The sequence below is a fragment of the Chaetura pelagica genome, unplaced genomic scaffold (assembly GCF_000747805.2).
Source record: "Chaetura pelagica isolate M959 unplaced genomic scaffold, ChaPel_1.0 scaffold106, whole genome shotgun sequence".
NCBI lineage: Eukaryota > Metazoa > Chordata > Aves > Apodiformes > Apodidae > Chaetura > Chaetura pelagica.
In genome coordinates this window covers 2,481,089-2,498,432 of record NW_009954222.1, presented here as the reverse complement: position 1 = coordinate 2,498,432, position 17,344 = coordinate 2,481,089, and the positions used below count along the sequence as shown (strand labels likewise).

The 17,344-nt window shown below is 35.9% G+C and overlaps 1 protein-coding gene across 1 annotated transcript in view; it reads left to right on the top strand.

Annotated features, from left to right (window-relative positions):
* DACH1 (dachshund family transcription factor 1) overlaps nucleotides 1–17,344 on the top strand; it is a 336,491-nt gene that overhangs the window by 200,784 nt on the left and 118,363 nt on the right. The window lies entirely within an intron of this gene.

Here is a 17,344-nt window from a genome sequence, read left to right as displayed (position 1 = left end):
GGTGTAAAAAGTTGCATATTTGTTTTCCTTTCCTTACTGCTTTTAGCTTTATTTTGTATCTGACCTTTACACTAGCATTCAGTGTTGTTACTATTACAAAAACATTCTTTCCTTTGCAGGTTACTTCTGCAGACTCCAGTTAATATTTTCCATGAAAGAAAGTGGTTTGATTGCTTAGAGTTCATTTTTCAAAGTACAGGTGGGGTGACAGATGATGGTGTCAAAGCGAAATTTAACAATGTCTCCTGCTCAGTGTGCTGGGTATAGACTTTAGGTAATTCAGAACACAAGCTTGAAAGCAAAATATTTCATACTTTCATGTGCCCTGTGACAAAAGCAAAACATACATACACAATAAATTATTGCCATGCTCTGCGGTTCCTATCATATTTTATTTTAATGAACACATTCTTAAAATGTAGTTAACAGGTTTTTTCCATTTCTTAAGCAGCCATCAGCAACTCTTGTTCTTTCTCAAAAAAGAATTGTTTCAGTATACTTTATGCATTTGTTTGGACAATTTGTTTTGCTAAAACATACTTCAAAGCTAGAGTAACTTTTTGTTGTTGTTGATTAAATCTTTAATCATCTGTGTGTGTCTGCTGTAAAATGTTTTGTTATGCCATTTCATTGTATTGGCTCCTTTCATCATGTTGAGACAGTATTAACTCAACAACAGAAATTCAGTGACAAAGAGGCATGTTCAGAAGACTGCAGGCAAGATTGGTGCATATTGGAGAAAAATGGCTCAAGATAGGGATTTTTTGTTGTTTTTTATTTTGTCTCTTTAGTTTTATTTATTTATTAGTTTTTCATCTCCTAAATACATTTGAAGCAAGTCTTAGAGACTTATGTACTAGACTCAGCATAAATAAATGTGTTTGTGAACAGCATTTCTGTGCAGTTTGGTAGGCATCGGACAGCTATTATTTAGAAATAATGTGAATTGCAGTTCAAAGAACCAGTTCTCCTAGGCACACGATATTTTAAATAACAACAAGTATCCATTACTGCTTAAGGAGACAACCAGATTTTTTGTTTTCCTTTTAGAAAAGGCTTTGAAATGCTTCTGTGATGGCAAAGAAAACAGCCTTCAAATAGTTGTGTTAGCACTCAAATATCAATGTGTGCAGCCACTAGAATATTAGTGGAAAGATTGTCTTCTTGGAGACAAGACAAGAGCAGGTAGAGCGCAGATGTCTTGGAAATCTGGGAGGAGAAGAGAACTACAATTGAAGTGGAAGGACCATGTGGCCCCTAACATACTGGGAGAAAAGTGAAATAATAAGAGTTAAAAATGGCAGTATGAACTGGGAGGATAAAAAGTCTGTACTAGAACTAGAAGCTAGTTTGGATTTGAATTTCAGACTTAGTTGAATGCATTATGTCAAATAAAATGTTCAAATTTTGGATTATGTGGCTGTTATTCTGCTTAGCAGTTCTAGTGTGAAATCACTTGTATGTCCATGGAAATATGAAAGTTAATAGGTAAACATGTAAACTGAGTGAAGTATTTGTAAGAGTGAATGGAAGGAATATCTGAAATTCCATTGACTTAAAAAATATCTACTTTCAAATCATTGTTTGAGGCATAATTTAGATAGCTAATTTGCTCTTACACAGCTTAATCAGTTTTCATGTTTAAGAAAATATATTCTAGCTATTTTAGTAGGGCAAAGTTAGCAAAGCGAGATTATTTATTGTCATTGTCAAAATTTCCTCTCAGAGCCTTAGCCCATATGTTAACTTCAGTTAATTTCCTAATTTAGCTGAATGAAGATTTCAGTTAATTTTGTTGGAAGAAAAAATGGCTCTTCTGAGTAGAGTGAATAGGATTCCAATAGTTTCTGTTCCATGAGGAACAGCTCTGGAATTATGGTGTGCTTGTCTGTGCATCCAGTTTTAAGCTATACTCCTCCTATGGAGGTTTTAGCAAAACCAGTTTGCATTTATGGTTGTTTGTTTTTTGTTGTTTTTTTTTTTTTTTTTAATTAAGTCTTCTCTAGTGTCCTTTATCAGTTATGCCTATCGAATCACAGAAGTGATTCCCACTACTACTAATCCCATGGTATTATTAGGTGCATTAAGAGTTAAGTCTGTAGTTATTAGTTGCATTTTTTAAAAATTGCCTATTTTAATGTCCTGGCAAGAACCCATATTTCAAAAATGTTGCTTTGTAATAGGTGTGTGAATTTATTTTTCCTCATTTTTTTTTCAGAGTTTTTAATGTGTTTTCAAGTAAATACTATCAAGTCCATATATCATTAATGATTTAAATTATGTCTTGTTAGCCATGAATTTGAAATGTTACATTACTGCATCTTGACAGGAGGAAAGGATAAAACAAAAGAAAATAACCTGATCTTGGTTTATATTTTAAATTATATGATGTGCCTGACCAAACTGAAAAGGAATAAACAAACCATCATACCAGGTTAAAAACTTAATTGGTATATCTTTGCCCATATGTAAGAGGCATTATGGTGTGTTAGTGGGCATGGATTGATCGTACCGTGTCCTGGGCGGTTCCAACACCAGTGTAAAAAGAAGAGAAACAAAATATGGGCTCTTGAGTTGAATTGTCAGCTTTGCTTCTGATTTGTCTTGTTTTTAGTTTTAATCAAATGCTTAATGGGAATTATAGAAGTCATTTTTGTAGATGAACATCATATTATTATACAGAGCACTACACAAATTTATTAACTTGGTCCTTTGAAGCAATGGCCAAAAGGTTAGTGAGTGAAGGGAGTTAAAGGAAGCCAATGATACCAATATGTAATTATTTTATATCCCTCAGTTTGATATGGTAACCTTGAGCTTGCATCCTCCCACCAGAATTATTATGTAAGAAGGGGGAAAAAAAAGGGAAAAAAAAAGAGATTACAAAGGAATCAGAGTGAGGCATTAGCACACTGAGTAAAATATATGGCTGCAACGCCTTTCTCCCCCATCTACAATCAATTGGATTCTTTTAGTTTAATATTTACTTGCTAAGATGAGATGCTAGTCTGCATGGTGATAAACAGCCTGCTACTGGCATCTGAAGGTGACCTGTCAGTTCATATGGACAAATCTCCTGCTTACTGAAATGTACAAAATAAATCATTAAAGCAGGCAGGTGCTCATTCCCAGATTTAAATCACCATAGATTTATGATTTGAATTAATGCTTCATTTGGTCATAGAAATAGATGCTGAGACAAATGATATGCAGTGGTTGGAGCTTCCATACTGTAGCCATCCTAATATTGATTACTGAGATGTCTTTGCAATCTCTTGTTTATATCAAGTACTGTCTTGTGACAGTTTGGCTGATATGAGCTACATTGCAGATAAGAAGGAAAAATGTCCTGGGTTCTTTTTAGTGGCAATTCTACATACCACATGCAGGATAGAGACATTTTTGTTGGTTTGTTTGTTTAAAAAATGAATTCTGTATGGCAGCAAACAAAAAAAAAGATTATGCTGTGTGTTGTTCTTTTAAAATCTAATTGCAGAATTAAAAGAAAGTTACAAGGTCAGACTTTATATTTCATCTAAGATGTTCTGCTCTTTGTCATATTAACACTTTAGGATGATATTAGGATCAGTTGTGTATTTACCATCTAATACTCCAAAGTTTTAGTCAGAGTACTTAAATTATTTCCTTGCTGCTGAAGTACTTACTGCCCTGCTATCGTACTTCAGTAACCTGCAGCAGCAAAAGATAGAAGCCTTTGACAATAAAGATGTTTATAGCTATTTCTGTGAGCTAGGCTTTGCTATCTATAACTTGGTAGGAAGTGAAGAACAGTCTCTATACTTTTGCTTCCCAAACGTTTTATATAATGAAAACACTTTAGGGAATACTCAAAGGATTTGTAAAGACCTTTGGCACTTGTTAAATTCTGACTCATAAAACTTGTAAACAACTATCAACAATAGTAAATTACTTGCTTAGTAGGAAATGAGTTCATATCTATTCAAAATGTGATCTCAAAACAGATGTCCCAAGAAAATGTCATTGTTTAAACTACATTCATACAAAAAAAAAAATTGCTATTATTTCTTTAAGGAAGTGAAGCAATCATGAAGACTTTGGTGTTCTCTGTTTCTAAACACAGTTAGGAACACAAGGCAACATTTTACACTTGGCTAGCATGTTAATCCATAAACAACCACAAAATGTGTTGAAAATTAAGAGGTTTTCTTGGCATGTTAGATTTCCTGTTCATCTGCATTACCTTGCAATATTTAAAATTATGAGACATAAACAAGGTTTCCTGTGATCTGTTGTTCAAAAGTAACAGTTGCTTGCATACTATTATTTTTTTTCTGTTTTTTTCTTTTTTTTTTTTTTTTTTTTTTTCATCCAGAATCAGAGATAAAATTATTTAGGTGAAATTATTTTTCTCCAGTGACCTTGCCCAGTAATAGAACAGTACAAAATGCAGTAATTTCCTTTTTCTAAACACACGTGTCTGTTTTGAAGGAAAGAATTACTTTTATGGTTTCAGGAAAAAGTCTTGGAGACCTTGAAAAAGCAAATAAAAGGAAACAGAGAATGCAGGCCACTGAGCACAGCTCTGCAGTTGCACATCTGATTCTCTGCCTTGGCAATGTTAATGAACCTCAAATCCTCCCTATAATTAGATGAGGGAATTGCTTATATTTTCAAACAGATGATGCTGCTATAATGAAACGAATTGACAGGGAACTTAAGACTGTCTACAGTACAGTAGTCATTTGGTTTCCGGGTCTGGGTTTTTTGTTTCTTCTTTTTTTTTTTTTTAATTTTTTTATTTTTTTATGTTAAAGTGTAAAAATATTTTATGTAGATACAGGTCCTGGGAGAGGTAGTAGTTTACACAGAATGCTATGACAGGTGTCTTAGTGTAGCAAAGAAATAAAATGGAAGATAGAGGAATGATGGGCAGGTACAGCTATTTTTGGGAGGGGGTGTCCTGTGCTTATTCTGCTTGGGTTCTTTAAAAGGGGCTGAGACTCAAGAGAGGTATCCGGATTGAGTGCACAGCTGTAACTGCTGATGAGCTAATTGCTCCTTATCTCTCAGCCCCATTCATCTTCATTTTTTACCAATTACTGAGAATTATCTGTGTTCTCAGTTGGATATGAGAGTTAATCCTTTTTGGTTAAGCTGGCAGTACTGTGAGCAGATTCCAAATCATAGGGTGAAAAAGCCAGAGCAAGCTTGTTCTCAAACTCTCTGCAGTTCAATAACAGTATCACTAGTTCATAAGAATTTTTTTATTGTTTAACAGATTAAACACCAGGGTTTTTTTCACTTTAGTAGTTTTATTAGTATGTATTTTTCTCTTAGCATAAACTGAACGTGCATATTCCTAGATGGATGTGCCTTCTAAAAATGTTCACTTGCAAAAAAAGAAAATAAGAGAAACAATAGCTTCAGATCAGAAAGATTATTGGCAGTATTTCAGTGTTTATTGAATGATACGTAACACTCCTTGTTAATGACAAGACTTAATGAAACTTTGACATCCTGGGACACAAGACAAATGCTTGCCAGTGACATATCACTACTTTTGTAAACTTCTTTGAGATCTATGGATGAAAGGTGTTGTCTAGGTGCTAACAAAGGCATAATCATACAGGCCTAAGGACAAACATGCTATGTTGAGCACATCATATTTAAAGCTAAAAGAATGCTTTCATAAACCTGTTCTTTGGGAATGCACAGACTATCAGACACAGATCATTTTGTAATAGTTAGGTTACTAAACTTTGTTTTGGAATTTTACTTGTCTTCATGATGGCATGGGGAAGAAAAAAAATCTTGAAGTCTATCAACGAAGAATTTATTTTCCCCTGATCTGCATCCCTAGCCTTTGATGTGATTGTTAAATTTTCTAAACAAGGCAATGAATCGGATGTTATGATCTAAACACTGTTAGTAAATTAAGGGAATTATTAGCAAAGATTCAGCATTTTAGGTTGGACAGTTCATTGAGTTATAACAGAGTCCCTCATCTACATTAAACTCTTGCTGTGGGATTCATTGTAACAAGTGTAGAAATTTGCACCCAAGTTAGTTACCTTAGATTCAACAGGTAGAAACAGGCAATTGCAGGGGTGATCCATCTCATCCTAAATTAGATTTAAAAAGTAGGTCAGATAAATTGCAACTTACAGGTGCTTAGTTAAATGAGTGTATCTCACTCTCTATGTGTGTAATTAATATTTTCTGGAATAGGATTTGAAGGAGTTAACAGGTCTTTTCCTAGACAGTGATGCAGTAATGGCAAAGTAGTACCTGAGACAGAGTGAAATGGAAAAGCAAAACAAAGAAATCTACTCCTCAGAAACAGCAGGTGAGAAGTTTATGTATTTGTGAGACATACTGAGAGAACAGGCTTCTAAAACTGCAGAAGCAAAAGCTTCCTCCATGACATTTGTGCTTTGGGCCTGCTATGAAGCTGTCAAGTTCATAGAAAAATCTAAATGATTAAGTCTATCTTGTCAGCAAGATTAAAAAAAAAATTTAAAAGGCTATTTATATTGTTTGATCACATTTACTTTATTTCCTGTTCCAGAGAAGATAATCCTAATTGGATAAATAGTCAGATAATTTAATCTTCGGTGTGATTTTTTTTCAAAATCCATGCTTTATTGTTAGGGTCATTTTTCTTTTTTAGTAGTGCTTGTATGAAAATAATGAAATTGTTAAGCTTGTACTCAGCTTTTCTTCATTGTTATTTGTTATCACCAGTAAATATACTTAAACATGATGCTGTGGATGTGCTAAATTAAGAAATGTAAGCTTAGCACACACTTTATTTTTCTAAGTAGTTATGCTAGTGTATAGGATCATCTCTCATAAATATTAATTAGAAGTTACATTTTTAAAAGAAAACACTAAACTTGATTATTTTTAGTTCCATTTTAGAAAATAATGTCTATGGCGGAATGTGTGACAGATGAACCTCTCTCTCACATGTGAATCAAATCATCATAAAACTATGCATGTTTTCTGTGTTATAGACATATAAATATGCTATATTATGCATCAAAATACTTTCTGTGTAGTTATGTAGACATTGAAGAAATACAGAATTACTGTTTTCATTCCTATATAGCACAAAGGACAAAAAAAGCTGCTTTCATTTTCAGAAGGGAACTGAAAAAGTACATCCTTTTCTTACTGTAGTAGGTCTGTTCCAGAATTATGTGAACTAGGCAACATCTCATTTTGGGCTTTAAGGTAACTTAATAAAGATAAATCCTGAGGGGTTTTGTTTAATCAGAGTATTCCTGGGGGGAAAACAAACAAACAAAAACCCATAGCCTATGCTATGTTGTCTGTGTTCAAGGGAGCATTTCTGAAGTTTCTTCAGGTAATGGGGAAAGGCAACTGCAGTGCCAAAGTCAGGCATCTACTGTAAGAAAATTTCTTAAATCAAGTCTGTGCATGTAGAAAATTGCATACTGTGGCAATTTTTAAAAACACCTATTTATAGTCCTTTTCTCATCAATAATGTCAGCAGGATCTACATGGAGATACATAGCCCTTGTCTCAAAGTTTGCATTCAGGTCTTAGAGGTTCAACTTTTTATGATCAGATAAAGCAGATAAATGAAGGCCCTATGGCTACAAAAATCAGCATGTGAAATTACTACATCTTTTATATGAAAAAAAAAGTAATGTGTGCAGCAGAGGGAGGGGACAGGCAAGGAAGGGAATGATACAGTCCTGTGAAGAGCTAGGCAGTTTATCCTAGAGGGTAGAATTTCTTTTTATTTTCCTTAAGCTCATCATGCGACAATACGGGTAAGGCACTGAGCATGCTCTTAGGCTATGTCTCTTGGATACAGACATCAGGTTTTCCATTTGCTGCCCCATCTTGACTGCCAGTCCAGTTTGTGCCTGATAATTCAAATGCTAGAACCAAAGGACTAGTACTTCTGTAGAAAACCAGCTCTTAGCCTTTTGAATTTTTATTGGGTTTTGTGTTTGGTTTGTTGTTTTGTTTTTTGTGAGGTGTATTGACTTCTTCTTAGTTTACTTGACAGGGTATTATTTGATATTTTTAAAAATGTAGAATTAAGGCTATGGAGAGGAGAAAGTACTTGAAGATCTCTATAACTTTTCTGATCAAGTCAAGGAGGAAGCTTCATGACCTCCTATAAATACACCTTTTGCACAGCCTCCTGCACTGTTTTACATTGCAGAAGCAATTTAGCCATTTCATTGAACGTGACCCTTTCTCTTTTTGCATTAAAAACAAAAGCACCTGGAGTCGACACTCCAAGTGCAGCCCTGTGCCTCTGGTGAGGTGAGAGGAGACAGCTGTTGCACAACTGACCCTTAATCTTAATTGCGTGCTAACTGGTCAAGATGCTTGAAAAAAGAAGGCTGAGTAATATAAAACACAATCTGCAGTACCTTGAAAAACCTCTGTGTATTTTTGACAGTGAAGATGGAGACAATAGGAATACTTGATGGACCAGACAGGAGGGGACAGGATTTTAACATGGTTTTCTTTAACAGCAGGCCATAATCGAGATGCAGACCCTTGCATTTATTCAGTGCTGAGAGAATTACTAGTTTGATAACGACTAGGAATGTTGTTATTAAAACAGTATGTGCAGTTCATTTTCAACAGTTTTGAATTAGAGTCTGCACTAATGAAACGGATACGGTTTCTTTCACAAAGGGCAGATCTGTTAGTTAATATAGCTGCAGCAGTGCCTTGTGGACCATGCCTTTAGCTCTATTTGTATTTCACAGCATGATAAGCAAAGAGTGTTGATTTTCAAGGATCCTGCTGATGAAAGGTAATGGCATTATTATATCTTTATCTCAAAAACAGAACCGCATGGTAAATGATTGTTTTTTCTCCTCCATATCCCCTCTTTTTTTTGTTTGTTTGTTTTTGTTTTTTTCTACTGCACAAAAGGTTTCTTGGTTAGAATCCTTTTTTTATTTCTTTGAATCATTTTAGCCTTGGAAATGATATGTTATTACTTAATGTCTGCACAGCAAGCCTGAGAGCACCTAATAGCGAATGGATTGGAAGTGAAGTGCCTCCTGCTCACAGATATGGATCGGCTCAGTCACACGCTGTACCAGCTGTCATCTCAGCCATACTGCTGTGATTTAATTAGTCTGTTTATGTCCTTTCTAATAATATTTCCATCTCTATGAAAGGACAAATGCGACAGGGACTTTTTTTCCTCTCTGGTTCTGCAGACTGAAGAATGTGGCCTACATCTGATATGTTGAAATGCAGGATTGAATCACTATTCCTGTCACTTCAAGCTGTTGATAAATTGTTCAGCCAAGAAGTGTACTTACTTCCTTGGGGTCATTTGTGGGCTAGGGGGCTGTAATCTGCATAGGGGGAAAAAAAAAACAGCACAAGAGAAAGACCACAGATAGTGGTTTTCTCTTCAAGGAATCAAGGCACACTATGCTGCTGAGCTTTCCAACATATTGAATTTTTAAAAAATATTTTTTCTCTGAGACTGAAGAATTGCTTTATTTGGATTTGAAGAAAGGGTTTAGTTGTATATTAACATTGTGACCATTTTGAGAACACTACACATCATATTGGGTCATAAATATATTTTTATAAAACAATATTCTGTGCAAAATGGAGATGAATTTGTTCATACTGAAAAAATGATACCAGTTTTATAAAATAACAGTATTGCACTATGGTGGTTTTTGTTGGGTTTTTTTTTGTCCCATATATTTCCACTGCAAGGTGTTACAAAAATCACCTAAAATGCCTAGAAATATTTATATAAAGAAAAACCTGGTCAGGCTGTTGACTTTGCTTCAGGCCCCTGAGTATTCAAATGCACATCTTCTTTCTGGTCTTTCCCTCCCTGTCACTCTGCCAAAAAAACTAATAAATGACAATATTTGGTGCTTCAGTGGTTGCTCCTAGTGATAAAGTGATAATCTCCCATGTCTTTTGGCTGATCAAAGAGAGAAAGGCAACCTTTGCAATAAGAAAGAATGCTTTGGCATTTCCCAGCATGAGATTTTGTAGGCTGTTGTGAAGGAGGCAGGTATTTCAAGTTGGGGGGGGGAGGGGGTGTTAGCTGTCCACAAAGATGCCTGGGACAGTAACCTCTTTTGATCTCCTCACTGCTGAAAACTGACTTTTCCCTATTCGTTGTGACTCTTTCTTGCTCTCTGATGTGTTTGTCAGTGACAAAGTCTGTGATACAACTGTCTCTTTAGAAAGGCCCCATAGTGCTTTTTCTTTTCTTTCCTTTTTTTTTTTTATTTCTTTTTTATGTTGAAGAACTTTCATATGAATGTGGAGTGCTGCAGACCTTGATGCTGCCACTGCCATTGAGTTTCACCTAAGCTCAAGATCCAAACTGCAGACATTGCATTACTGGAGTGGGGCACAGGCTCTCTGGCCATTGAGTTCCTAGCAAAAAATTTCCTCTTGGGAGATTTTAGAGAAGGCTTTCTTCATAAAGTACACTTTAGTACACAGGTAACAGCCCTTTCCATGACTTGTAATCATTTAGTTTTATATTACATTTTAATGTTTTCTAATTTATTTCTCCACTTGCACTATAATGGGACTGCAACTCCTATTCACAGAAAGAAAAAATACCATTTTTAATTTAATTCTGCTTCACTGCAGAGTGAAGCTTGCATTTTAAAAGATGAGAGAGGCCTACTCCAGAAGAGCTTTGATGTTAATAGTTAAGGGATTTTGAACTTTGGGGTGCCATGTAGTTTCTAACACTATATTTTAAAACAGACAAAGAGTTTCTCTGTCACTGCAGTTTCCCCCATTCCAGAGCCTTCCTAGTAGTTAGAAAACCTTGTTAGCAACTTCAGTCTCAAATCTCATCTCAGATTTCATAATATTGCCTTATCTCAGCAATCAGAAGAGAGGGCATTGCCTTGGTAGAGTTCTTAATGTATTAACTTTATTGTTAGAGAACTATGGAAGTTGAAAAAACTCACAAACAAAAAAACTTTCAGGTTGCAGTCTTGGATCAAGGGAACAAATATTTAATATGCTTAATATTCTCAATATTATCTAGCTCATTTTTAGCTCAATACATAAACAGGGCTGATTAAGTTATCTTGACAGAAATATTTTGATGATAGCAAACAAACTTAGCAGTAAGCATTTGACAGCATTATTTATATTATATATTTATGAATTGTGAGATGTGTGATTGTGTGATGATGCATTCATTTACTTGTTCTTTTTTTTCTTTTACTAATCTCTGTCATGTTGGATTTATAAATGGAACTGAGTGACCTTTGAAACTGCGATGAAAATTAAGAGATAAACACAACTTGAAAGGACAAACCAATTAATATAAATGTGTTAAAAATAAAGAACTTATTTCAATCAATTGCTATCTATGTAAACCTTTGGGCACTTAGCTGAATGAAAATAGGGCAAACAGATTATGTGACATAGGGACAAAACATACTTTTAACTCATCTGTTATTTAGTAGGGTTATCATCCAAAATATACGTAACACAACAGGAAGACCAAAATGTATGCTTCATTGTGCTACAAAGTCCACGGAGAAGTTACAGTTCCTAAGGTTTATCTTTTTCTGATAATCAGAAAACTTTGCTGATTGTGTTCTTCATTTTATCTTTTACCTTACTTTTGAATTTTGATGAATACTTAAAGTAGCCTCTATTTCATTTGTTTGCTCTTTTCAACACTTGAAACTGAACTTCGAAAACACTCATGCAGTATTCTTTTAAAATATTCCATTCCAGAAATTTCTAAATAAGAGTATTCATTTCTTCTACAGTTGCCTTGTAATGATGAAAACATTTATCACCCTGAAATCAATACAGATGTCTTGGGCATCCTTGTTTAAGAAAATTACAGCATCTCTCTCGACCTTATTTATTTTTTTTTCTGAAGAATGAACCTTTTGTTATATGCATTTTAAACTGCCTGCACATATTGTTCTCTTTACAGGCTTAATTAGAGAATATGATCTATTTAATGTAAAGGTTTCAAAACACCGCCATTGATGCACAACAAGGGGGATGGGAGAGGAAAAGAAAAAGAGAGAAATACAAGCTTGACATTTTAAAACACTCACATTTGAAAGACTTTCACTACTAATTGATTTTTAAAAGAGTTCTGTAGAAAAGTGAACTCAGAAATGTTTGGAAGTGCTTTGGCAGCATGCCAGAACATTTAGTACAAAGCATAACCAGACAGTTTCTGAGGCCTTACTACAACTGAAAAGATATGTTCTTTGCCTTTCTTAGTCTAATTTGGTATCCCAGCTATACACTTACAGATTATGCTGGGTATTTTCAGTATCTTGTGGACATCTTTAAATGATCAGTTGGCACAAGGCAACAACTTCCCTGCTGTCACTGGCAGGGTTAGGCATCACAAGAGTTTTTCAGTACTGCGATTCCCTTTAAATTTCCTAAAAGAAGCTATAATTATGAATCAAGGTTAATTTATTTTAGGAGACATTTTGGGCATATTTGTCTGCTAATATTATTTTCCAGCATGGATCAGCTGGCCAAAGTCTGTAGTTTCTGTTTGTCTTCATTAGAGTTAATAGTTCTGTGTGGAGCAAAAAAGGAGGGCTGATGGTTTCTTAGATTCTGTCATAATTTTCTTTAAAATTACCTTTTAGCTTGGACAATATAACACTGCCAACTCTATAATATTTTAGATTTCTTTGTTAGTTGACTGAATTTGAAACAAAAATCTTCCTTTTTTGTGGAGTATGCACTTTGAAAACCTACATAGACAGCTGAAATATTAATGGAAATTACATCCATTCTATTTTGGAAAAAGAGCAGACCAAATGATAACGGCTAACATTGACCAAAAGCAATTACTTTAAAAGGATACTGCTAAGTATCTGAGAAAAATGATTCCTTTGACTAGTTGTTTGTCAGGCCCTGTGTGGTTTTTATTGATTGCTCTTGAATATATAGCCCCCATGATTGAAAACGCTGCTGGTAATGTCCTTCTTTTCATCGTGCTGAGAGTATCTTATTGAGAGTAATAAGAAAAAAATTTATACAGAAAACAAATACACATTTGAGCTTTAAATTAGCTAAAAGTGGTCTATAGATTACCTGTGATATTAATTTTCTAGCATGTCTCCTTCTCTAAAGCTGGTATTTAGTATTAAATGACGAAAGATCAGGCCTTAAAAGTTACATGTTAAGTATTTGTTTATTATGTGGTTTGTTCCTCCCCCCCATCTGATTATCTCTATGAAGCTCTATCATTCATCTTCTACTAGGAAGTATACTAAGCTTGAAATGAGTCATACATAGGTATTCAGCTGGTACTGTTTCTCATACATGAATATTCTATCAATGCAGCTGTTTTTACTCCACAATGGAAGATTTCATTTTAGTGTGAGCCTCTGGCATCTCAAAATGCCACCAGTCTATTTAAATGGACACTTGATTAGGATGCTCAAGTGAATGAAGACAGACACAGAAATGGATTTAAGCAGCAGGCTGCAGTTTTATTAACTTAACACTGAAAAGCTTCTGAAACACGGAAAATCTTCCCGGACTCCCCCGCTAAACAAATCTACCAGAGGGCGGATAAAGTTTGTAGGATTCAATTTGTTGTAAGATTCAGTTTTTTCAAAGTCTTTGACTATGTCTCTATCTTTCTTTCTTCCCACAGCAATGCAAAAGTTACAAAAGGGAGACCTGTGTGCCTTTTTGAGATGCAGAAGTTTGTCAGCAAAATTCTGTGTTTCATTTATTGTTGTGATATGCTTACTAGTAGTCCTCCAAAAGACTAGCTAAGACTTTCCATTACTTCCAAATTTTCCTTTAAATTGAACTAAAACTCCAAGATACTTAAAAATCCATTAGACTCCAAAGGGAAAACAATCTTTCATGACTCCAACAGTAATTGTTCAGTCAGTCCTGAGGCATCCCTAGGAAAAAAAAAACCAACCTGACATCTGTAGTTCCAATGCCCCAATTACATGGAGTGAGAGTGACGAAGCAGACAGATGAAGGATCTGGACAGAAAAAGGTCTGTCCAGAAGTTTAAATTAGCAAGTTGGAAGTCAGGAACAATAAGAGATGGAGGCTTTTTGAAGGAAAAATCCATGTCTTGTCCACCAAAAGAGTGAAGGTCTAATCTAGTTTTTCACCCCATGGGGTGAAAACCGGTGCTCTTATGGGTAACATATCTTCTGTGAACTCTGCAAAATTCACCAAAACCTTAATTAGACATCACTTTAAGGCAATTTTTAAGCCTTTTATCCAGCATAATTTTATTAAATCTCTCTTCTCCTCCCTTGAATTGCTTGGTTCTTTTCTCCTATGCAGTCTTTTATTGCATCAGTTTCAGCATTTCCTTAATGACTGGCAAAGCACTGTCAGTCTTCCTGGAATCCATGTAATGTTTCTATGGTTCATTCTGGCTTAGGAGTCCTGGTTCACTTTGTTTCCAGGGACATACCACATCAGGATTGTTGCAAATGTACAGGCTTTTTCAGCTGTTGTTTTTATATGTAGATCAGAATTAGCAGTATTTTCTTCATATGAAAGAAGAGTACCTTCATAAGGCAGGTACTTTTTTATTAATTAATGAATGTGGTTTATGGAATAATGATGCCATGAATGCCAACAACAGAATTTATTTTTTTGTGTATTTCTCTCCCAAACATGCTTAGTCACTTTTGGGCAAAGTATTAGGCCATATGGATACTGTGCTACTTCAAGGACTGGAAAATAGTGTAGTCAATTTATGATGACATAGAGCTTAACCAGGAAACTTTTATGAGACCACTCTGGCTACATGCAGACCCTGGCAAGATGCTTGTGCACCAGAGTCCTTATTACCAATAGTTTTGCTAATTTCTGGTTCTGCACAAAGCCAGTCTGGATGACCAGAGCTGAACTAGGACTGGCTAAGGACCTACCTTAGTTCTGACATTGAGTAGATGCTGAGGATCATCTTACAGAATACAGGTAAGTGACACTGCAGGAGTCAACTTAAGTGTGACTGGACTTGTTAGTGGTTGGTACAGCAGTTCAAGCCAGATGTCACAAACATGGCAATTAATAATGTTTTGCACTAGCTTCTTGAAGACTTTAGTTCTGAAAATGTGTTTTTTAATAGAGGTTTCACTTACAAAAATATAAAAGAAAAAAAATAAAATAAAATTGGAGGGAATAGAAGAGATAACTCACTTAGACATCAGGTCTGAGTTTGCAAGAGAGCCTAGCCTGTCTTTGTAACTTTCTAATCTCCATGATCACAACTGATGATCCATGCGGTAGCAAAAATACAAGGCTCATTGACAGGTTAGTAACTGTGGAAATGGCCAAGAATGGTCAGGCAGGTATTAAGACTTCTCCCTCCAAAATGGTGGCAGAATCATTAGTCCAGCCAAAGTGCATCTACACCAATGCACACACCATGAGCAACAAAAAGGAGTAGCTGGAGGCCATTGTACTGCAGGAAAATTATGACATAGTTGCCATCACAGAAACGTGGTGGGAAGACCCACACAACGGGAGTGCTGTGATTGATGGCTACCAACTTTTCAGAAAGAATAGGCAAGGAAAGAGAGGTGGTGGGGTGGCCCTCTATATTAGGGAGACATATGAGTGCCTGCAAATTAATGAGGGTGATGATAGGGTTGAGTCTTTATGGGTAAGAATTAGGGGGAAGGGTAACAAGGCTGATATTGTGGTTGGAGTCTGTTATAGAACACCCAACCAGGATGAAGAGGCAGCTGAAATATTTTTAAAGCAATGTTAAGTGTTTATGGGTAAGAATCAAGGGGAAGGCCAATAAGGCCGACATCATGGTGGGAGTTTGTTTAAGATCCCCCAGCCATGATGTAGAAGCTGATGAAATATTATATAAGCAATTGCTAGCCCTTGTTCTCATGGGGGACTTCAACTTTCCATATATCTGCTGGAAATACAGCAGAGAGGGAATAGTCCCAGAGGTTCCTGGAGTGTGTTGAAAGAGTGGTGAGGCATTGGAACAGGCTACCTGGGGAGATAGGTGGAGGCACCATCCCAGGAGGTGTTCAAAAAACGGGTAGATGTGGTGCTTCGGGAGTTGTTTTAGAGGTCATGGGGGTGTAGGGCTGATGACTGGACTTACTGATCTTGAAGGTCTTTTCCAACCTTAATGATTCTATTGCATTCTAAGTTAACTTCTGGCAAAGTGGATGAGATGGTTTATGTCTAATTTTGGTGTTTATTTTTTTTGTGTGTGTATATGTGTGCATGTATATATAAATATGGATATAAGCTAGGGGCCAGTAAAACTGAAGTTTTTTGCAGGCCTTACTGTTAATCCTCACACATACCAGAGGAGTCATGTGGCAGACAGAACTGCTGCTGTACTGGTATGGCAGCCAGGCTCACCTCACCCTCTCTGATCCAGAATTGAACTCCTTGGTGTAAGTTGAAGCTTTAACTGGAGAAAGAGGCATGAAAAGAGCTCTTTCTTGAAATGCAGAAGTGCTATCTAATGATTAGTGACAGTGGTAGTGGTAGGATACGGTTGCAGAGGAGAACTAAGGGCAAAAGAGACTAAGAGGGAAAGAAAGATCAGGGTGTTAAAGTGCGGGTTAGTTAAAGATACTTCTGAATATGCTTCTCCTTTTGTTTAGTGACTGCGCACTCTTCTGTCATATTGCTGTTGCAGCAGGGCTCACACAGAGATGTACATGGGACAGGCTAAAACTCTGGGTCGTCTGTCTTTCGTTTATCTTCAAATGGAAAAACTAATTTGCCAAATTAACAGATGTGAATGACTGGAGATGACGTTAAACTTACTTTATTTGTATTGCCAGTTTTTTTTCTGTGGGCAGCACTTATAGGTGCAACCACAACTAGAACTGAGTTTTTTGACATGCTAAACCTGTTTCAGTTCTGGAATAGTCCTTTATGATGTCACCACCCTCTTCCTTTTTTTGTCAGTGACACAATTTTTGCAGTGTTTCCTTATCCCTCTGACTCTTCTCATCATGCCTTGATAATTATTTTGGAAAAAAATAATATGCTTTCCTATAGCAGTAGCTGTTTTTGACAGCTGTCAGTTTATCAGATGAGTTATGTAGAACAAAGCCTGCTACTCTTGTAGCCACATCCTTTTCTGCTAAATTCTACATTGGACTTTGAAAGAGCTTTTGTTTTGTTTTTGTTTTCATTCACAACTGCAATACAGCTGTCTTGTCTCTTTGCAGCCAGGAACAGGGAAACAAAAAGTTAAAGCTGATGTCCATCTTATAACTAGATAGATGTAAAACTGAATGCAATTCAAGTGAGCTCGATAGCCAGGCAAAGAATGAAGCAAATGGGACACTGAAAGCTGAAGAGTCCAGATGCAAGTTTTCTT